Below are 23,380 nucleotides of genomic sequence, written 5' to 3'. Positions count from 1 at the left end.
AAAGAGAGGTTGAACAGGCTAGTAATAGAGGTTGCAACAATTTCGGCGGATAATTTTAGAAAGAGAGAGTCCAGATTGTCTAGCCCAGCTGATTTGTAGGGGTCCAGATTTTGCAGCTCTTTCAGAACATCAGCTGTCTGGATTTGGGTGAAGGAGAAATGGGGGAAGCTTGGGAAGTTGCTGTGGGGGGTGCAGGGCTGTTGACCAGGGTAGGGGTAGCCAGGTGGAAAGCATAGCCAGCCGTAGAAAAACGCTTATTGAAATTCTCAATTATCGTGGATTTATCGGTGGTGACAGTGTTTCCTAGCCTCAGTGCAGTGGGCAGCTGGGAGGAGGTGCTCTTATTCTCCATGGACTTTACAGTGTCCCAGAACGTTTTGGAGTTTGTGCTACAGGATGCAAATTTCTGTTTGAAAAAGCTAGCCTTTGCTTTCCTAACTGCCTGTGTATATTGGTTCCTGACTTCCCTGAAAAGTTGCATATCGCGGGGGCTATTCGATACTAATGCAGTATGCCACAGGATGTTTTTGTGCTGGTCAAGGGCAGTCAGGTCTGGAGTAAACCAAGAGCTATATCTGTTCCTGGTTAAAACATTTTTGAATGGGGCATGCTTATTTAAGATGGTGAGGAAAGCACTTTTAAAGAATAACCAGGCATCCTCTACTGACGGAATGAGGTCAATATCCTTCCAGGATACCCGGGCCAGGTTGATTAGAAAGGCCTACTCGCTGAAGTGTTTTAGGGAGCGTTTGACAGTGATGAGGGGTGATCGTATGACCGCAGACCCATTACGGACGCAGGCAATGAGGCAGTTATCGCTGAGATCCTGGTTGAAGACAGCAGAGGTGTATTTGGAGGGCAGGTTGGTTAGGATGATATCTATGAGGGTTCCCGTGTTTACAGATTTGTGGTTGTACCTGGTAGGTTCATTGATAATTTGTGTGAGATTGAGGGCATCAAGCTTAGATTGTAGGATGACCGGGGTGTTAAGCATGTCCCAGTTAGATCACCTAACAGCACGAGCTCTGAAAATAGATGGGGGGCAATCAATTCACATATGGTGTCCAGGGCACAGCTGGGGGCAGAAGGTGGTCTATAGCAAGTGGCAACGGTGAGAGACTTGTTTCTGGAAAAGTGGATTTTTAAAAGTAGAAGCTCAAATTGTTTGGGCACAGACCTGGATAGTAAAACAGAACMCTGCAGGCTATCTCTGCAATAGATTGCAACTCCGCCCCCTTTGGCAGTTCTATCTTGTCGGAAAATGTTATAGTTAGGGATGGAAATTTCAGGGTTTTTGGTGGTCTTCCTTAGCCAGGATTCAGACACGGCTAGGACATCCGGGTTGGCAGAGTGTGCTAAAGCAGTGAATAAAACAAACTTATGGAGGAGGCTTCTAATGTTAACATGCATGAAACCAAGGCTTTTACGGTTACAAAAGTCAGCAAATGAGAGCACCTGGGGAGTGGGAGTGGAGCTGTGGGCTGCAGGGCCTGGATTAACCTCACCAGAGGAACAGAGGAGTAGGATAAGGGTACGGCTAAAGGCTATAAGAACTGGTCGTCTAGTACATTCGGAACAGAGTAAAAGGAACAGGTTTCTGGGCACGGTAGAATAGATTCAAGGCATAATGTACAGACAAAGGTATGGTAGAATGTGAATACAGTGGAGGTAAACCTATGCATTGAGTGACGATGAAAGAGATATTGTCTCTAGAAACATAATTTAAACCAGGTGAGGTCACCGCATGTGTGGGAGGTGGAACTAAAGGGTTAGCTAGGTGTATTGAGCAGGGCTAGAGGCTCTACAGTGAAATAAGGCAATAATCACTAACCAAAACAGCAATGGACAAGGCATATTGACATTAGGGAGAGGCATGCTTAGCCGAGTGATCATAGGGGTCCAGTGAGTTGCTTGGATGGCTGGAGACACGGCGATTCAGACAGCTAGCCGAGCCGGGGCTAGCAGGCTAGAAGAAGGGCCTTAGAGGGACGTCGCGACAGAAGAAGTCTATTGTAGCCCCCTCGTGCGGTTACGTCGGCAGACCAGTCGTGATGGATCAGCATCACTTGAGTGACTGAGGGATACAAAGTACATTGAAAGCAGGTGCTTCCACATAGGTGTGGTTCCTGAGCAATTCCTTAGCAATTAATATCCCATCATGCTTAGGGTCATGAATAAAAATGGCTATGCCCCCATTTGATGACAATGCCCCCATCCACAGTTCACAAGGGGTCACTGAATGGTTTGATGAGCATGACAACGATATAAACCATATGCCATGGCCGTCTCAGTCACCAGATCTTAAACCAATTGAACACTTATGTGAGATTCTGGAGAGGCGCCTGAGCATTTTCCACCACCATCAACAAAACACCAAATTATTGAATTTCTCATGGAAGAATGGTGTCGCATCCCTCCAATAGAGTTCCAGACACTTGTAAAATGTATGCAAAAGTGCATTGAAGCTGTCCTGGCTCGTGGTGGACCAACGCCCTATTAAGATACTTGGGGGCGGTTTCTTGGACAGAGATTAATTTAAATCAGGACCAAGCTAATTCTACTTCAATTAATCCAGATTTTAAAAATGGCGTTCTGAGACTTTTCTTAACTTCAGACTAATTAGTTCTAGACTAGGGAGTCTCAGGCTAAGGTAAATAAGGACTACCCAGTTCATTTTTGTGAAGCCTAATTAGATAAAAAATGTGGACCTTGTGCTAACCTAAGGATGCTTCTAAAACCAGGGATGGGACATTAATACATAATCTTACTGACACTTGTGGCTGCTTTGCGTGATGTATTTGTGGTCTCTACCTTTTTGCCCTTTGTGCTGTTGTCTGTGCCTAACAATGTTTGTACCATGTTTGTGCTGCTACTATGTTGCGTTGCTGCTTTGTTGTTGTCATGCTGTGTTGCTACTATGCTGTGTTATCATGTGTTGCTGCCATGTTGTGTTGTTGTCTTAGGTCTCTCTTTTATGTAGTGTTGTGGTGTCTTGTCGTGATGTGTGTTTTGTCCCAGCCCCCCTCAACCAGGAGGCCTTTTTCTCCTTGGTAGGCCATCATTGTAAATAAGAATTTGATTATTAACTGGAATTGGAGCAAGTCATCTAAACCAAACAATGGACGGAGGTAAAAGAAAACTTTGAAAAAACCCTCAAAGTGAATTGTCCCAATTATCGAGAACAAACAGAATGATTCATCAACAGAAAATAAGAAAAAGAATGCCTGGACTACCATTTGTAATGAATTGAACTCTAATAAAGTTTTAAAAAATTAACAAAAGGATGCTACAATAACTTCAGACAAAATGCTATATTTATTGTTGCCTGACTTTTACAAATCACTTTGAAATGTTAGTTTTCTTGCGTAATAACACAGTGGGGCCTAAATGTATTTGTGACAGTAACAAACTCCTGAGTGGCGCAGCGGTGTAAGGCACGCCTATGGCATTGCAGTGCCATAGGCGTCACTACAGACCCGGGTTCGATCCCAGGCTGTGTCGCAGCCAACCGGGAGACCCATGAAGTGTCGCACAATTGGCCCAGTGTTGTCCGGGTTAGGGGAGGGTTTGACTGGCCGGGATGTCCTTGTCCCATCGTGCTCTAGCGACTTCTTGTGACGGGAGACTTTGGTCGCCAGCTGTACTATGTTTCTTCGCACATTGGTGCGGCTGGCTTCCGGGTTAAGCAAGCAGTGTGTCAAAAAGCAGTGCGGCTTGGAGGGGTCGTGTTTTGGAGGACGCATGGCTCTCGACCTTTGCCTCTCCCGAGTCCGTACGGGAGTTGGGACAATTACCAATTAGATATCACTAAAAAGTCACTAAAAATTCATACAAAAAAAATGTTAAATTAAATGTAACAAAACAATATCATACATAATTACGAATCATTTCTATATTATCTTGTATTTCTAAGGTCCTGTGGAAAAACATAAAAATAAACTAAAAGAAGACAAATGCTGTTGCTCATAGGGAGTGTTTCAAGACTGGTGGCTGACCCCCTAGTAAGACCACAGACAGGTCAGATTGGGGACCATTCCAATCCTCATTTGGTAAGAAAAATTTATTCAACATGTGCCATCCCCGGACTGCAGGGAATACGTAATGTTGTAAGTCATCTCTTGCACTCCCATAATAAAACATAATGTAAGGAACTCAACTCTTGAAGAAATAATGTTCTCTAATGCAGCAATGTAATCATTTTCTAGAAGCAGATGATCACCTTAGATTGTAGGGAACAAGACAGGATGAAGGGCAAATCACTACATCTGCAGCAGCCAGGAGGGAAGATTTTGTCACTATCCCGGGCTGGAGGACAAAGACAGAAGCTGAGCATGCATGAGAAACTGACCATGGAATTTCATGAGTGCAAACTAATGTATTTAAAAGAAGAGCATGGCATGAAGATGCACATCCTTCATGTTGAGTTGGCTATGAAGGAGGAGAGAAACATGAAGCAGTAGTAGTACCAATCTTCTTCTCAAATCAGCACCAGTTCGGGGTCCCGATATTTCCATTTGTGAATAAAAATGTTTTGGATATTACTTGTTTCAATCACCTGAGCTATCTTTGTTGGGAGAAGTGCTGCATAGCAAAAGCATCTCTGCAGGTGAGTCCATTTCTGTCATTCTCTGCCTCAACCATGAGAACATGGGGGTCATCCTCATCTTCAATGCGAGGATCTGGGCAGCCATGCTGTTTGAGGTAATTGTGAAGCACTGCTGTTGGAATTATGACAATGCAGCATCTTCTTGGTAGAAAGCGCAATGTGTTTCTGAGACACTGGAAATTACTCTTCCATACACCAAACGTGCGCTCCACTACACCCCAGGTGCCGATATGAGCTTGGTTGTAACGTTGTTGCTCAGGTCCTATTACATGAAGATGAGCCTTCCCCTAAGAGTCAGATGAAAGCCTTGGCTCAAGCAAACAAATTATGTCAGCAGCATTTTCTTTGTACATACGGAAATTGTCACAGAAATTGATTTCATCAGAATCATTCAGTGGGTTGCTCCTGTCTATAACTGCCTTTCTGCCTGGCCTTGGTGGTGCTCTGTGATCATCATTGAAAGTCCAGGTAGTCAATTTTCCTCCATTGCCAAGGTCAACCTGGGGACCAACATCCATTCATCTGAAGTTTAACCTGCCTCTGGCCAGGTTTCATTTAAGGCTTCACTTAAATCTAGATTAAGGCCATTTCAGTTAGTCCAGTTTAAAAGTGCAATTTAGTCTATGATTAGGCTTAATCTGTGTCTGCAAAACCGCCCCTTTATGTTGGTCTTTCCTTTATTTTGGCAGTTACCAGTATTTTTTCACATGGTTGATTATGTGTTTATTACCAGGATGATTTGTGTTGTATTGTTTTTCTCTGTACTTTATCTCAGAGGAAGGGTTATACGTAGATAGGTGAGAATCCTTTTCAGACAAAGCTGCTGCTTGTTAATGTTCCTCAAATAAGTGGAAATTGTCTATCAAACATTTCCCTTGGGTTAAGTGGGCTGGGAACTCACCCAAGCCGCCTACATGCCTGTATAAAATGAAGTCAGCTTTTGTAAATAAGGCATAATGCAGCAAGAGGTCACAATAAGTGTTAGGAATATGTCATATCATTGATAATTAAATGGTAAATGATTACTTTTATAGCGGATAGAGCCTCTATTTCAATTCATTTTAAACTTACTACATTCACCATGAGTTCAAGTTCAAGACTGCATTCATAGACTCATGGGCCTGGTCAGTGAGCTTTTATTTGCTTTTCCAGCTGGACTCACTGTGGCTCTGGGGCTTTTTAAATAGGACAGTCTGGGATATGTGCCCTTGTGGTGAACACAGTAAAAGCAGAACAGTAAACATGATGGACTGAAAATTGCAAACGTCCTTTGTGCATCATCCTTTAATACACATTTCACTCACCATCAAGAGCACTGGGCAAACGGCAATTTCCACCAATGGAGGTGAATCCAGAGAATTTGTGGCTTGTTTATGTTCCAGTGGAGTCTGCATTCGGGAGAGAGGATGCCTAGTGTATGGAGGGGGTGTGAGCATGGGGTGGAATTTGAGAGGGAGAGAGTGTCTCCTGTTCCTCAGTTGCACTGTGTTTACACAGTGGACACACCCCTGACCCAGGCACCACCACACACCCCCATGCCTCACTTCCCCCACATACACTGATCCGCCCCTCAGACACAAAGCCACAGGGATGGCCTAGATTCCTGCACGTGCAGACGCAGGCACATAAAGGCACAGGGAAAATATTACACATGCCTGTTCTGTTGCACATGCAACCCACATACCTTGCCAGATATTCATTTACATGTACACATAGCACAAATGGCCCTCACGCCAGATTCACACACTCCATCATATGCTGTGTGTATGAGCATGCTGAAAGACTAGACTACTAACCATTGCCTACACATTCACACACATGTATACGCCCACACAAGGTATGCAGACAAAGCTTAATGCGGTCACTGTTACACACTGAGCCCCCTCCTCCACACTACACACTTCTCGCCATCTGCAAAGTGCTTTGTGAGGAGAGTTCTGGTAGGTTAGATTTGAGAGACACACCCAGGTCGCAGGAAACCGTCCGAGTGGGGCCCATGTGACTCTACAACAACACCACTTTCCAACGCGTGATGAGTGAGCATGTGTCCTACTGTTCACAATATGGCTTTGAGGAACCACTTGGTGCTATAAAAATGCTAATAGCCTACTGGTCAAAGATGTGGCTCTGGTTTAAAGGTCTGAAATTCTCCATTATTTGTAAGTGAAACCAACCTACCCAAGCTCAGCTCGCAGCCTCACACATGATCACTGACAGACAAAGAGGTCTGACAGTCATTCCTTCAGACTACCTCCAGAAAGGCATGTGCCCCAAATTAAGCTCTAACTCAACAACACTGGGCTGCATACAAAATCAGTTTCCCTAACCTCTTGATCCCCCTCCTCTTCGGGATGTGGCATTCGTTTTCAATGCAGAAAGGAAGAGAGGCTTTGATGCAGCCTTTGACGATGTATAATTCATAACCAGAAACACTTTACATTTTTGTATCCACATTGTTAATGTCTCTTTCTTGCGATAGAATCATAGCTCACTGTKGAAAAACAACAACATTCTCCAATTCTCCTTTCAGTCATTACGAGAAATCTCCAAATACACATAATTCCAAACTTCACAACAGCCGAATTGTTTAGCTCTTAGCTGGTTTTCTATGACGTCAGGACACACCCCTATATGGCAGGGGTGCATCGTCTTCAATAAATTCCGAGGAGTTCTATTCGACCAAAAAGATGAGACTGTCATGCTCCTGCCCAATAAAAAGAGAGATTATTCTTACATGTTTGTTATGATTGGTTGCTTGTGGTGATATACTTACAGATATGCCTTTCTGCTGAGCTATGGGGCGGGACAACGCAGAAGTGGTGGTCGTAGCTATTTATGGGTAGATTAAAGATTTACCTCCGTACGGATTAATGTAAGTTGTTTTACTAATAAGCTTACGATTTGGTCTATATAACATGTAAACGTTTTAAATACATTTGATTATGATGCACTGACTTTTAGTAATATGTGTTTTGATGCGTTTGAGACTGAAAAAATGGTTCGCTCGCGCACACGCTTTGCTGGCGCTTCGCAACTGCGCGGGTAGCTCGCGGCATTTTAGCCAGCTAGTTTGTTAATATTTTAACATGCTGACAATGTAGTTAGCTAATGTAATTTTACTGCGTTTAATTTGGTAATGTTGGTGAATAGTATTATTATATACTTTACGAGATACTTAATATGGCTACCTAGCTATCTTGCTACAATATTACTTGTTAGCGAGTTATACTCCTAACGTTAGCTATTTTGTTCTGCATAATACATGTTTTGATTTATCGTCTTTATTCATAGCTAGCCGGTTACGTAAGTTGTGTGATTCATTGCCATTTCTTTCAGTTTAACACCAGAAAAGTTTCCATTGAACGAAGAATACGTTCACCAGCTACCAAACATTTGGAAAATTCTCGACCTGGCTTCAAGTTTAACAGTCCCCGAGACCCTACCCAGCAAAGTAAAGAAACGTGACATGCCACATCAGGTATGAACATAGCTTTTTAGCAAGTTTGCATAATGGTAGTTAACTAACGTTAGTCACAAACTCGATTCATCCACCACAGCAGGGACTGTGATGCAGCTAGTTGAGGAACGCTCAACTCCTTTTTCTTATCGAGGCTGAATTGAGTTTTGATATCTGGTCGCGGGATTTGCTAGCAACAACATTCAGTGCGGTCACATGCACACAAAAGCGATTATTTTGTATAGTCCAATTATTATAATAGTTGGATTAAAACGTTTACTTACTTTGCAAGAAGAACCTAATAATCATTTTTACATGAACACATCTGAAATCAGGTTACCTGATGGCAATCTGATAAATGCAGAAAATAGTGCTGAGTGATTAGTGCTTTTTGGTTTCGGTTCGATATTTTTTTTAAACATCAAATGCATTATGTGGGTTGAATGCTGTAACAAGACAGAATAAAACGGTTAATAAAAGTCCCATGATGGTAGTGACCGGTCATTACTGCTTATCCAACCCACACATTAACCGTTTATTCACATTACTTTACTTAATTCAATTTTTTTAGTTGTGTATATTATATTTGTTTTATTCACTGACTATTTCATTCCAAGTCATCTCATATCTATAGAAATGCTGCCTATGCTATCTGACAAAATCACTATTTTGTAGTTCTTCAAAGTAAATGAGGCATACTTTTATGACTGCTGAATACCAACTATCAATCACTTAGATCATGTATTTTCAAGTAGATGCTTCCCAAAGCAACTGTTATTAGTTGTTTGAAAACCGAAAAGTAACTTGCTCGGCACTAGCAGAAAACTGGCAATCAAAATAAACGTTCCACCACAGCGAACATGTTATTTTTGCTAAGCGTATTTGATTCTGAGTTTGTACATATAAAGTTTGTATGTGCAAACTACTTCTAAGATGCATGCATTCAGTTCCGAACACAGTTCACTCACGCTGAAGAGGGGGGCTCGCTCGGCTGGTGCTAGCACACGCGCAGATCAAATGCACCGCTGGTACGCCGATTTTTAAGGTCATTACGTGTCGTAATCTTTTCGAAAGATTGCTCAGAAAACTAGGTGTTTTAATCCGCGAATGCTCTCGTAATTTGACTTTACGCAGATTAAAGCTGCAATATGTAAATTTTTGGGGACCTGAGCAAATTCATGTAGAAATGTGACTTATCGATCTGTCATTTTCATTGAAAGCAAATCTAAGAAAAGGTACATCTGTTCTACCTTCCCATTCTTAAGTTTTGTTTTTGCATCTTTTAGTTTCTGTTTTCTACACCAGCTTCAAAAAACTGAAAAATACAATATTTTGGGTTATTGAGAAGATATTTAACAGCGATTTTAAATGATACAATGATTCTTTACATTTGTTTTCTCACAAACTGAAATTAGGCAAACTATTTGAATTTTAGCAACTAGGAAATGGCAGTGGTTTTCTGCCTAGTGRACCTTTTTTAAGATAAGCAGAGTATGGTGTTTACATGACTATTGCATAATCGATTTAATATCATTTTTATTGGGTAACCTTACTAATTGTAAACCTACTTATTGAGTTACTATCAGTCGATCCTTGTGAAAATGTCAATTCTGAAAACAATTGTTTTTCCTGTACAACTGCGGTCCTGCTGAAATTATTTTATTTTTTAAATAAAATTTAAAAAAAGATTACCCCCTTTTTTTCACCCCAATCTCGTGGTATCCAATTGTTAGTAATTACTATCTTGTCTCATCGCTACAACTCCCGTACGCGCCCGGGAGAGACGAAGGTCGAAAGCCATGCGTCCTCCGAAACACAACCCAACCAAGCCGCACTGCTTAACACAGCGCGCCTCCAACCTGGAAGCCAGCCGCACCAATGTGTCGGAGGAAACACCGTGCACCTGGCTACCAGGTTAGCGCGCACTGCGCCCGGCCCGCCACAGGAGTCGCTGGTGCGCGATGAGACCAGGATATCCCTACCGGCCTAACCCGGATGACGCTAGGCCAATTGTGCGTCGCCCGACGGACCTCCCGGCTGCGACAGAGCTTGGGCACGAACCCAGAGTCTCTGGTGGCACAGCTAGCTCTGCGATGCAGTGCCCTAGACCACTGCGCCACCCGGGAGGCTGAAATAAAAAACAAACTAACTCCTGGAATATTTTTTTTTTGACTCGATGGAAGAACGTAGTCAGAGATGCTGATGAATGTATTGCTTGAGCCCTGTATGCAACTGGTTCACCTCTGATGCTCACAGGCATTGTGTATTGGAAGAGATTTCTGAATATTCTTCGCCCAACATACACCCCTCCAACCAGACATGCTTTATCTACCAAGAGTTCAAGTGAAGGTCAAGCAAATCATAGAGAAAGCAGACCCTATTGCAATCATCTCTGATGGGTGGTCGAATATTCGTGGGCAAGGAATAAGTAACTACATCATCTCCACCCCTCGACCAGTATTCTACAAGAGGACATACACAAAGAACACCAGACACACCAGTCTCTACATTGCAGATGAGCTGAAGGTAGTCATCAATGACCTTGGACCACAGAAGGTATTTGCACTGGTGACAGACAATGCTGCAAACATGAAGGCCGCTTGGTCTAAAGTGGAGGAGTCCTACCCTCACATCACACCCATTGGCTGTGCTGCTCATGCATTGAATCTGTTCCTCAAGGACATCATGGCACTGAAAACAATGGATACACTCTACAAGAGACCTAACCATTTCCTTGGCTATGTGAAGGGTCATCAAGTTGTATTAGCAGCAATCTACCCACCAAGCAACGTGAGAAGAATAAGAGCACAACATTGAAGCTGCCCAGCAACATCCGTTGGGTTGTGTTGTCATCATGTTTGACAGTCTCCTTGAGGGGAAGGAGTCTCTCCAAGAAATGGCCATATTACAGTCTGCCCATATGGACAGCCCCATCAAGAGGATCCTCCTGGATAATGTATTTTGGGATAGAGTAAGCAGCCTGAAACTCCTGAAACCTATAGCAGTAGCCATTGCACGGATTGAGGGAGACAATGCCATCCTGTCTGTGATGTTCAGACTCTGCTTGCAGATGTAGAGAAATACATCTGTACTGCCCTGCCCAGTTCACTGTGCTCCAAGCAGAGGAAACTGCAGTTCTGAAATACATCAAAAAGCGTCTGGCGATGTACACTTCCAAGGAAGGGCTTTGGGATGGAGATGCAATATGGGAGTCGTGCCAACATATCTCATCAGCCGCCTCAGCGCAACTGGGCCTGTTTGGGAAACACACACACCAAAGCAAGCAACAGTCTGACCAATACTAGGGTTGAGAAATTGGTGGCCACCCGGGCAATTTTGAGGCTTTTTGACCTGACAACGAGCCATCCTCAAACAGGTTGGAAGATGGGCGTCAGAGTCTGATGTTCAAGAGGTGGAAATTGAGGAGGTCCAGGAAGAAGACATGGAAGCCTGAGAGGAACACAACCAAAGCTTTAGTTTCGACTCATTTTACAGATGTATGTTAAATGTTTTTGGGAGATGCAATGGATCATTATTTCCTTATCAGTATTCCCTTTTTTTTTTTTTTTTTTTTAATCCTCCCATGTGAAGCGTCAACTCATTTAATTAAAGTTCAGTTAGTAACTAAATTATTTGTTTTTTTTCTTTGGAGTGATTTAATCATTTGCAATTATCTCTACTTATGGTAAGGTAAAATGTTTCTGTCTCCATATATATAAAAAAACTCTACATTTAAATGGTATCTAAATATTAATTGCATATATTCCCATGGAAAGTTTCCACTTCTGAATATTCTCCAAAATGTGCAACATATCTTAAACAGATGGATTTTTAAAATTGTTAATTATATTTCAAGTGTGGAAAAACAATGATTTCAAAACCTGCAATGAGGGAGGGTATTCCCCCCCCCCCCCCCATATACTGAAAATCTTTGTTTGAAAATGACTTACTTTTTAACGCACTTTATTTTTTACAAATGTGCTGTTTTCACACAGACACTGGTTTGATTCTGGAGATAATGAATATTAGATTGAAAGGTTGCCGAGTCGCCTTTTTAATCTGACTATCCACCATTCTCATTGTGTGCGTGTAACCCTACTCACTAAAGTAGCTATGTGGGTACCGTTACATCCTCCTGTATGTGAATCTATAGAGACATTCTCTGTTGCAGACACATTTCTAGTGACATGGCAGTGTTCATAACCTTACCAGACTATTAGCTTTTTTTGCCTGAGTGGTTCATTTTAATTTATTTCTCCCCAATATTCTGTTCTCTGTTTTGTTGCTTCAGGTTTTCACTGTCAATCACTTGTTTAATAGAAAAAACAACACTTGCTAAAACCACAGACTACTTTTGAGGTAGGAAAAATATACAATGTTTTTTTTGAGTAGTTACTATTTTAATGGAAGTGTATACCAGCAAGAGACTTGTTTCATTAGCAATGTTTCTGTAACCCTCATGTGATTGCAGAGTTTGCAAAACAAATGGCCACTGGATTCATATGCAAGTTTGTAGTTCACATTTAATTGAGAAGGTTTTGGGAAAGCCTTTCTGTCTGAATCAGAAGATGGTTATCGTTAGCATCGTCGCTAACGGCTACACATGTAGACATGCGCACGCACCACACACACAGACGGCCATTCCTGTGCTTTTACGTTTTCTTATGATGCATTTTATTCATGTCTTATGTTTAACTTGGGCAAATTTAATGCATTTTCTAATAAGTTAATACATTTAGTTGATTTAAATAAAAGTTACACATTAAAAAAAAATATTGTTAATTTTAATGTCTGGATTCTGTCAGCGTTCTCTGCAGCGCAGACTGTTCCTAAATGTTGTAGTCTGGCATTATTTGTGGTCTGATGTATGGCTAAATTTGATGTTTTTAGCACCATTAACCCATAGGCTAAATCTCATACCTCTGTGAAAAGAGACTTTGTCTACGGTACTTTTTGTGGCTGATGGCCATATTACGTTGGGAGTCACTGTGTTGTTTCTGAAGCCATTACCATGCGGAGATCTTGGCTGGCATGGTTGGGCTGTTTGATGTGGTCAGATTGTGAGGCACTCCATGCTTTTCTGAGGCAGTGCTGATAAAACCCTTTACCCCTCACCTCCTCAGAGCAGAACAGAGGTTCACTTCGATAGGGAAAGAGCCAGAAGATTTAGCACTGCCAATGATCTTTGTTTACCCACAAACTGTAGGCAAGAGTTGTTATCAAAGAGATTTTATGTGATGGTGGAGTTTGCAAATAATCATATCATTCTGCCAAGTAAGCATAGGCTACTTTGTAGTTAACATTTAATTGAGAAGGTTTTTGGGAAAGAGTTTCCATCTACCAGAAGACTTTCATTAGCATCATTGCTAATGGCTACACAAAGTGCTAGACTCGCGCACCACACATACCCAAACGGGGAATTCTCAATGTCTCTTCAGAAAGTTGCAGGAGATACAAATCACTGATGCATTCTGTTCATGTCTTATGATAAACTTGGGCAAATTAATACATTTTCAATACATTTAGTTGATTCCCTTTGTGCCAATACGTTTTTGAATATTGTTCAATACGATTTTAATGTCTGTATTCCTTCCGCGTTCTCCTCATTGTGCATTTTATATGGCCCTACATACTAGGCCCCCATTCCGGCAAGTGTTCCTGGATCATCTGAGTTCTGCCCTAGTAGCTGGTTAGTTCAAAGTGCAGTACAAACTGTCAAGCAGAAATGTTTCCAACACCATAAACAAACACGTCCAAGTATCTTGGCTATTGCTGATCTACAGCAATTCCCTGGCTTGTGGTGTGAGTGCACGTGTTGCTGTACAGACGGTGGGCTTTCTCTTGACGGCTCCCATATGGGCAAGGCTTGTGAAATTTTGTGTACATGCTTTGAAAACAACTGAAGGTGTGTCATTCGTTGTGTTCCCCCAACCACACATTGCAAACAAATAACTTGCTGTGCTGGAAGGCCCCTTGCACATTGCGTAGGACCACCCAGCTATGAGTGACACGAGGGAGATCATTCAACAAGATAAAAATTGTCAGTTTTTTTTATGAGTAGAGACCCATGCCATTATTAATTATTACCCTTTGCCTCACTGTCTTTCACTATTTTCCTTGAAGATGCAGTTTACGTCTAAGTATTTAACTGGTAAATCACTACACTCCAGTAGCCTTGCAGCCTGAGTAGTGGATTACTTTGAAAAAGAGGCTAATGGTTTCCACATGAGTGTAATTGCAATGGAACAAAATAAGTGTAGGTATAATTCAGGCCTTTAGAAAAATCGCTGATGTTATAGTTTTGTGATTAGGCCTCGGCCTTAGGGGCTTTGAGATCCCCAGGGGCGGCCAATGTTTGTAACAGGCAAGCCAGGCGGCTTTCTGTGACTGATCTGTACACCTTGACACTGTTAGTCCCCAAGCACATTGACAGAAGCCACATGGCTGGTTAATCCTGTGCTAGCATTCAATGCTGACAGAGAAAACGACAAGTTGAAGTACTCCATTGAACAATTGAAGTTTTCACAAAACCGCTCTTGGAGAGGACATTGACTTTTTAAAAAGGTTTTATAGTGTTAATTTTTTCTAAATAGGTGTCTCGATCAATTGTAAAGGCCTTGCACAGTGCATACAACATGGAATTGAAGTTACCAGAGAACAAGGATTACTTCAGATTTTTTTWAACTTTTGGCTACTCGATTACACTAGTTTAACTACCATTACCTTAATGTTTTTACTGCTACAATAACATTTGCTCGTAGTGCTCATTAAGCCTTAATGGGCAGTGTTGATGTGCTGCTGTGTAAAGTGTATCCCTGGGGCTTGCAGTGCAGGAATTCACATGCTTTTGTCCTGTGCAGTGTATGATCCCTGGACTTGGAGAGAGCATAGCAGTAGGGAGGGGCTGTGTTTTGTAAAGGACTCTGGTCTGAGCTCTCGCTCTCTGACCGGTTGTCCTCACAGAGGCCCAGCGCAAGGGGGGTATCTACTCCTCCCTCCCGCTCTCTCGCTCCCCTCCTTCCTCTCTCTGCAGCTCATGGGTCGAGTGGATCAGGGAGGGATGGGGTGTAAACTGAGTCCACTGGATAGGATTGGTTGCGAGACAACAAGCCCCCCACTGCAGCCCCCTCCCCTTCCTGTTTGTGTCCTAGTCATGCGCACCCCAGACCCCCCACCCCTCATCCTCACCACCGCCACTACTGCACAGAAGAGCTGCTGACTCCTGTGGATCTTCTGTGAATACAGAACACAGGGGTAAGCCCATGGAACAGGACTGAGCATGTTTGGCTTGAAGTGTTCTTCTCCATACTCTCTCTCCCTTTTCCTTCCACTCCTGTCTCCTCTCCTCCTGTTTTTGGTTCTGATTTTCATTTTGGTGTCTGTCTCAGAGGTGTGTAATATGAGGTAGCTTTTTGAAATGTTTTTCTCGCTCTGGGTTTCTGTCTGTTTTCCTGTTGTTCTTGTCCTTGGTAGCATCTGTTTGGTTCTGTGCTATTTTTTTGGGGCCACTCTGGTCTTCTCGGGTCAGGTTTGTTTTGTGTCTGTGCTTGTAGTTTGCCAGCCATAGTATGCTTTAAACCAACACCCGCGTTCTTCTCTCTTAGGAACTCTGTCAGATCAGATGACAGTTATACCCAGTGACGCAGCATGCATTAGAGTGACTTAATGGGGTAGTTAGATATTATTTTTTGTTTAGTTTCCTCTGGCATGATGTATTTGTCTGATTGCTGTATGTGGGGTTCCCTGTATGGAGGTGAAAGCTGACACCACTATGCTTCAGTGACCTTTCTGCCTACACCACAGGCTACAGTTACGCTCATGCTGCGTTCCTGTGTTCACCTTTCATCCCAGGGATGTTATTGACTTTTAAAAAATGCTGTTGACTATTGAAATGGAGTACCTCTGGAATGCATATGGAAAACCTAAAGAGAACGGATACAATGTGATTGCAAATATTGTGAGAACTAGGGACATCTGACATTTATGCTTATTCTTTGATGCTGCTAGTTAACACAGGAAACCATGAAACCTTAGCTCTGGGTGGCTATTGTCTCTATTGCATAATGTGTCTGTAATCTCATCACTCATCTTTAATGCTCAATTGCACTGTTGTAGTGCGGGGTGTTAACGTTTAAACGAAATTGGGATCCTTAACGTTATGAAAATTCTAAACTGAAATGTCCCCTCCACAAAATTAAAATCACAGTGCAGTTATCACAAACATTATTATCCGCGTTATAGCGCAACTAGACAATAGGCTATAAAGGCCTGGGAAAGTTGTGTAATTTAAATAAAATCAGAGGAAAAGGCTAACTTTAGGCTACTTTGGTGAATTTTGCGAAGCATGCAAGACATATTACCAAGACGCATGCACACCCAGCCTGCCCCTCTCTCGTCGCGCTGGCTCGCCTGGTGCGTATTCATTACGCTGATTATGTTACAAAACGTTTCTTAAATGGGTGCAAATGGAACCTTCCTGAATTTGGCCAATAGAAACTCATTTTAGATTGATTACACCCCAGCTCTTTTTTTTTTTTGCTAATGATGCAAGTATGTTGTGTGTAGAATATCCTTGCCTATTCATTAATGCTAGGCCCTACTCTACTGAAGTTGCGATACATTGCAAGCTAAGAAATTGTGAGAAAGCATTACATTGCAAGATACAGCTTTTGATTGCCGATCTATAGGCCTAGTGCACAGCTCTGACTGTCTAGCTGGGGGCCTATACTGTGCCTCTCTTTCTCTCTCTTATGAAAGATACAAGTGTTTGATTAGCTGCCGTACTTCAGAGAACAGTCTCCTCCGTTCCAAAAATACTGAATCTTAGGTGTCGATTCCTAGCGTAAACTAATCTTTACACTCAAATGTGAGTCGACGTGCAAGGAGTTGAGGAATCAATTATTTTTAAAGTCGACTCACCACCACTACGTTGTTATCCGTTGGAAAAATAGCAGAGGAAAGGCAAGCAACAGCAACAAAGTCCTGTATGGCAGTTTTAATGAGAAAGAAATGTAAACTTTGCGACGTGGAATTGAGGTAGGCCTACAATGTTAGTACATTTGCAATGCTTAACCATCTGAAAGGGACACATGAGACCCAAGCACAGGAAGTCTGTGGCACCTTAATTGGGGAGGATGGGCTTGTGGTAATGGCTGGAGCGGAATAAGTGAAATGGTATCAAACATGTGTTTGATGCAGGGGCGTAGACAGAATTATTTTGGGGGATAGGCCTAGAAAAATTTGTAAAGGCATTTTTTCCCCCCTACTTGTTTATTACATTTATTTTGCGACGTGTACCGATATTATTTCGTAATACAATCGTTTTATACTAGTGCATAGTACTTGGAGCAAACTCGTTACATATACAAATAATTGCATATTAAAATAAGACAGTTGCCAACAACATAAAACTGATCTTCAGGCGCACTTTAATCTTGATGGGCAAACATGCCTATATTTGATGCTACCATGTATACCACGGCGGGCAGTAGTACTATAAAATGGTACCTTACCTTTTTAGTAGACGTCTCATAAGGCGTGACCTACATCACAAGGCGCAGACGGCGAGGCTTTGAGTTGACAATAGTGATGATTTCCTCATAATCCAATGTATCTGTCTGTTCACGCTCAAAAGACAGCAAACTGAAGTGGTTCAGCCGGGCGCTTGTCATTGATGTGCGAAGACAATTTAAAAAAAATCCTAGTTGAGAAAAGTCTCTCTGCACTCCATGATGTCATTGGAAGTGTGACAGTGATCCTTAACAGAGTTTATATTAGGGGAAATATCATCAGGACAGCTGTCAAGTACACTCATTATGGAGGAAAAGTCACTCTCCCATGTTCATTTTGCGACTCAACTGCTGAATAAAAACAGTGAATTCAGCATCCTCAATTGATATTGCATAATGATCGCATATGGTCTTCAAGCTGCTCTTTAAGGCCGGAGGTTTGGGATTCTTTGGAAAAGGAGACTGCCGCTTGCATGATCCCATATGTCTTCTTGAAATCTTGAGTTTAACGCTGTAATCTGTCTGTCTAGAATATTATTCCAAAGTTGCCTCACTCTTGATGCTGGATGTTTTCCCTATTGAAGTTGTGAKTACACTGTCTGCCAATTTTACAGGCAGTTTTTGCTGCCGTGATGCGCTCACATCCAAATTACTAATATCATGCTTAATCATCTCTTCAGTTAACTCAGGGGAGACTTTGATAAAGTTCAAGCTATCTCTGAACGTACAAAAGCTGCTTTTGAGAATTTCAATTAAACCAATACAGTCCGTCACAGATAATGTAGAGCTTTGTAATCACTTCGTAGCAAAATCACTAGTGTCAAACAATTTGCTAAACGTGACTAACAGGAATAAAAACATATTGTTCTGGATTTGTCGTAAGAGGGCATCGGCTTCTAATTTGGTTTGTCCACAAGCCTCTGAAATCTGCAAGAACCTCTAGAAGCACTTTACTCACAGACCCTGATTTTGAACTCCAAAGTTCATCTGGATTTTTCTAGCTCAATACATGGTCTATCGGGATGCAACTCTTTCTGTACTTCTATGAATTGAGCATGTCAGTGGGATCCAATCATAATTGTGTGTAGCTGGTTTACTGATTGAAACGGACAGTTTCAATCAGATATTCCGTTGCAATGCAATGCACATATTCCGTTTGAATAAATGTTTGCTTTAGTAGGACATGTTCCCTGACATGACTGAAGTGCCATCGAAACAAAAACCCACACAGTGGGATCCAACTCCAGGGGTTGGATTCCTTGTGCAGACAAATCAGCGGTTTCCATAAACCCAACAGCTCTTACAGTGGGGCAAAAAAGTATTTAGTCAGCCACCAATTGTGCAAGTTCTCCCACTTAAAAAGATGAGAGGCCTGTAATTTTCATCATAGGTACACTTCAACTATGACAGACAAAATGAGAAAAGAAAATCACATTGTAGGACTTATTTGCAAATTATGGTGGAAAATAAGTATTTGGTCAATAACAAAAGTTTATCTCAATACTTTGTTATATACCCTTTGTTGGCAATGACAGAGGTCAAACGTTTTCTGTAAGTCTTCACAAGGTTTTCACACACCGTTGCTGGTATTTTGGCCCATTCCTCCATGCAGATCTCCTCTAGAGCAGTGATGTTTTGGGGCTGTTGCTGGGCAACACGGACTTTCAACTCCCTCCAAAGATTTTCTATGGGGTTGAGATCTGGAGACTGGCTAGGCCACTCCAGGACCTTGAAATGCTTCTTACGAAGCCACTCCTTCGTTGCCCGGGCGGTGTGTTTGGGATCATTATCATGCTGAAAGACCCAGCCACGTTTCATCTTCAATGCCCTTGCTGATGGAAGGAGGTTTTCACTCAAAATCTCACGATACATGGCCCCATTCATTCTGTCCTTTACACGGATCAGTCGTCCTGGTCCCTTTGCAGAAAAACAGCCCCAAAGCATGATGTTTCCACCCCCATGCTCCACAGTAGGTATGGTGTTCTTTGGATGCAACTCAGCATTCTTTGTCCTCCAAACACAACGAGTTGAGTTTTTACAAAAAGTTATATTTTGGTTTCTTCCTGTCTCTTATACACATCTAGATGTGTATAAGAGACAGGGCTTAAGCAGGGGGACACGTCTGGCACTGCAGGATTTGAGTCCCTGGCGGCGTAGTGTGTTACTGATGGTAGGCTTTGTTACTTTGGTCCCAGCTCTCTGCAGGTCATTCACTAGGTCCCCCCGTGTGGTTCTGGGATTTTTGCTCACCGTTCTTGTGATCATTTTGACCCCACGGGGTGAGATCTTGCGTGGAGCCCCAGATCGAGGGAGATTATCAGTGGTCTTGTATGTCTTCCATTTCCTAATAATTGCTCCCACAGTTGATTTCTTCAAACCAAGCTGCTTACCTATTGCAGATTCAGTCTTCCCAGCCTGGTGCAGGTCTACAATTTTGTTTCTGGTGTCCTTTGACAGCTCTTTGGTCTTGGCCATAGTGGAGTTTGGAGTGTGACTGTTTGAGGTTGTGGACAGGTGTCTTTTATACTGATAACAAGTTCAAACAGGTGCCATTAATACAGGTAACGAGTGGAGGACAGAGGAGCCTCTTAAAGAAGAAGTTACAGGTCTGTGAGAGCCAGAAATCTTGCTTGTTTGTAGGTGACCAAATACTTATTTTCCGCCATAATTTGCAAATAAATTCATAAAAAATCCTACAATGTGATTTTCTGGTTGGTGGCTGACTAAATACTTTTTTGCCCCACTGTAATTTAATAATTCCAGCATGAATGTATCGGATGCACACAGCAATAAGTTCTCGTCTAGATTGTTCTTTATATTCATCTGCTACTATGGCAAAATACATGTAAGGTGCAGAATGAACTTCGTCTTTTATCCTGCACAGTAACAATGATGCTGCACACTCCAGAAACTCGTTCTGAATTTCGGGGCTCATAAGCGTGGTATTGCGAGGTAGCTCATTAAGCCTGTTTTGTATTTCTGAGTCATGCTTTGAGATGAAATTGAAGATTTCTAAAAAGTGACCTTTGTTTGCCTCCTTCAGTTTCTCTATGCCCTCTGAGTGGAATATCCTGCTTTGCACACATTAGAACAATATCTATGACCACTTTAACACGTGCAAGGTTTCTTTCTATAAAATCCATGTTTGCATCACCATGTATTTGGTTTAACAGTCCCACGACTTCTAGGCCCATGGGTCGCCTTGTAGGATTCAAAATTTGCAAGGGCACTAGCATGTCATTTGCTATTCTCGTGTTTGCAGCAAGCATTTCTTGTGAGTTTCCAGTTTTTAAATCCATCTCGTACAAATCTGAATTTGACATTTGCCCCAGGAAAGTGACTGCAAAACTTACAATAAATTGCATCTTTTGCTTTACTATACTCAATCCACACACACTGGTCATACCACCTTGAAGAGAAGCAATGTGATTTATCATACTTGAAGGGAACTTTGCTAGCTTTGGTTGACAGGCTGGTTCATCAACGGCAGACAAATCTGTCGGTGGACCTACTGCAGGTTCACCCCCGCCCGCAGCATCAAGAACGAGAGGAGACGGTGGGGTAGGCAAGCATGCCTGGTTCAACGTGGCATTGGCGGTTGTGATGGCTTTTGCGGTTGTTTATATCCTGGCGCCACCTGTTAATGTCTCATTCTTGAAGATATTGGGAGATTGATCCAAATTATTTTCTGGGGCACACTTTTTTTTTCTTCCAGGTGTCGTTTTTTTMGGAAAAACCTAGTGGTCGACATTTGGTTTGCCATTGCTAGAACTACTAAATGACCTTAGCTGGTGAGTCAATTCGAGTAAGCTAGCGTGGTAGAGCTTGCTAGCTTATGCGCTACAAAGTTTATCCACGTGACGTTGTTCAGGTAAACCACCGTATGATTTTATTTTAAATATAACCAATAGTCGGAAGCCAACTTGATCGTCGCGGACTATTACATTATATTAAAATTACCCATAGAAAATAAATCTCACATGCATTTCTTAAAAAAAAAAAAAAAAAAAAAAAAAACAAATAAAAATATATATTGAAGAATAACTATTTTGGGGTAGGCCTGAGAACAAACACCCACGCCTACCCGTGGCTACGCCGCTAGTTTGATGCCATGCCATTCGCTCCGTTCCTGTCGTTTTATGAGCCGTCTTCCCCTCAGCCTCCACTGGACCCAAGCCATTGCAGGCAGCAGCACAGCTGCATTGAATTTCTGGAGTTCTATGATATTTTTTTTTTGCATTTTAATGGACAATCAGGGAAAGTGTCTTTTTAAAGATTGTCACATCCCTAGTTGTAGTCAAGTCATACTGACTATAACAAAAGTGAATTGACTGACTGGTCTAAGATCTGAGGGACTTGCTGCTTTGAGAGTGGTAAGCATGCACATTAGTGACGGGTCAGCTGTTTGTTACCTTCCCGCAATTGGTAATAACCCATCGGAAACCGCCCGACAATATGTGAAAATCTGAGGCACGACCCTCACCTGCAAATATTTAAATTTAAAAAATGAGCTGTACAGTCAGATGGCAGAGCAAATATTTTTTGGGGACAGGACTATCTTTGTGCTTATTTCTGACATTTTGTGAGGCTACTTGTTCGCTAGAGAACACATTATCACATGTTCTAATACCTTTTAAAACGATAACCTGCACTCCAGATGGCCAAATCAGCCAGTAGATGGTATGGGCATACTTGTCTAGAACACATCCATCAGTCTATATCGTCATGACAAAGTATGTGCCGTCAGATTAATACCCTTAATACTGCAAAGCAGTTCTCCTCTCGGTTCCCTGCTAGCAGGTTCTTGCCCTTTGCACGTTTCCATAGCAAACTCACCAACTCAGTTTTGAGCTAGACACATGATCTCTACCAGGTTCGAAAATTGTGAGAATGTATCTCCTAAATTGATAGTGCAGTGTGTTTCAGGGATTTTACAGCGAGCTACCAACTTCACATGCTGATATTGACTTCGGTATTATTGAATGTAGCTATGTTTTCTAACTAGCTAGCCAGCCTGTACAGAGGTAGCATTGCATTGTGGGTTTTGTACCCAACAAATTTCCAAAACTATTTCACGTGTTGCTTCCTACCTTATCACAATTAAATGCAAAAAAAACATGGTATGTTACTTCATTTTCCTTATTTAACCATGTAAATCACAATAATTTGTGGTTTCGAGTGGGTTATCCCTCTAAGGAAAATTAAAAGCTATGAAACTTTCTTCTGATAATATTTCAGTGAGATTTAGATGCATATTTTATGTGGTTGAAATATTCTCAGCTTTTATGATGCACATTCGTTCTCCCAAGATGCCTTGAAGAAATCCTATTTCTCCACTCCTGTCCCTGTGTCATTTTACATTTGATGTATCATTTTACTGCAAGAAATGTAACTTTTTTTTAAGGAGTTAATATTATATTGGGCTATGTGAGAGGTTAAAGGCCTACAGTCGGTGTCCAGATCTCAAGCTACTATTTCATTTAACCCATCTCAACAGTAGCCTATAGTTCCCTTGATGTGCCATTTTGAAGTCCCCGTTTTGACTGTCAAATTAGTATAGCGCCTCACAATCATCACAAGTAACATAGCCGGCCGGCACTGTTATCATCTTTTACGAGTTCCCCAAATCTTTCCCAAACATTAGGCTACTGTTCTGTCCTTCCTTCCTTCCTTCCCTCCCTTCTATTTATTTTCAACTCTTCACTTCGCAGCTTTTCTCTTATCGTGGATTGACGTTCACTTTTGCTGACCAAGTTCCCTAAAGCATTTGTCAATTGGCGTGTATTTGGAGAGTGTACAGTTAGGCCT

The 23,380-nt window shown here is 42.0% G+C and overlaps 1 protein-coding gene across 4 annotated transcripts in view; it reads left to right on the top strand.

Annotated features, from left to right (window-relative positions):
• Positions 1 to 7,385: 7,385 nt before the first annotated feature.
• The window catches only part of LOC111966563 (vitamin D3 receptor A), an 88,997-nt gene continuing 73,002 nt past the window's right edge, over positions 7,386 to 23,380 (top strand). For 2 of the 4 annotated variants that reach the window (XM_023991306.2, XM_070444517.1), the window contains exons 1-2: positions 7,386 to 7,478; positions 7,943 to 8,084. The gene's annotated coding sequence lies outside the window, so the exon portion shown is untranslated. The other 2 variants (XM_023991308.2, XM_023991309.2) reach the window with 2 other exon arrangements.

Source organism: Salvelinus sp. IW2-2015, linkage group LG7 (assembly GCF_002910315.2).
Source record: "Salvelinus sp. IW2-2015 linkage group LG7, ASM291031v2, whole genome shotgun sequence".
Lineage (NCBI taxonomy): Eukaryota > Metazoa > Chordata > Actinopteri > Salmoniformes > Salmonidae > Salvelinus > Salvelinus sp. IW2-2015.
This window is presented reverse-complemented; position numbering and strand designations above follow the sequence as displayed.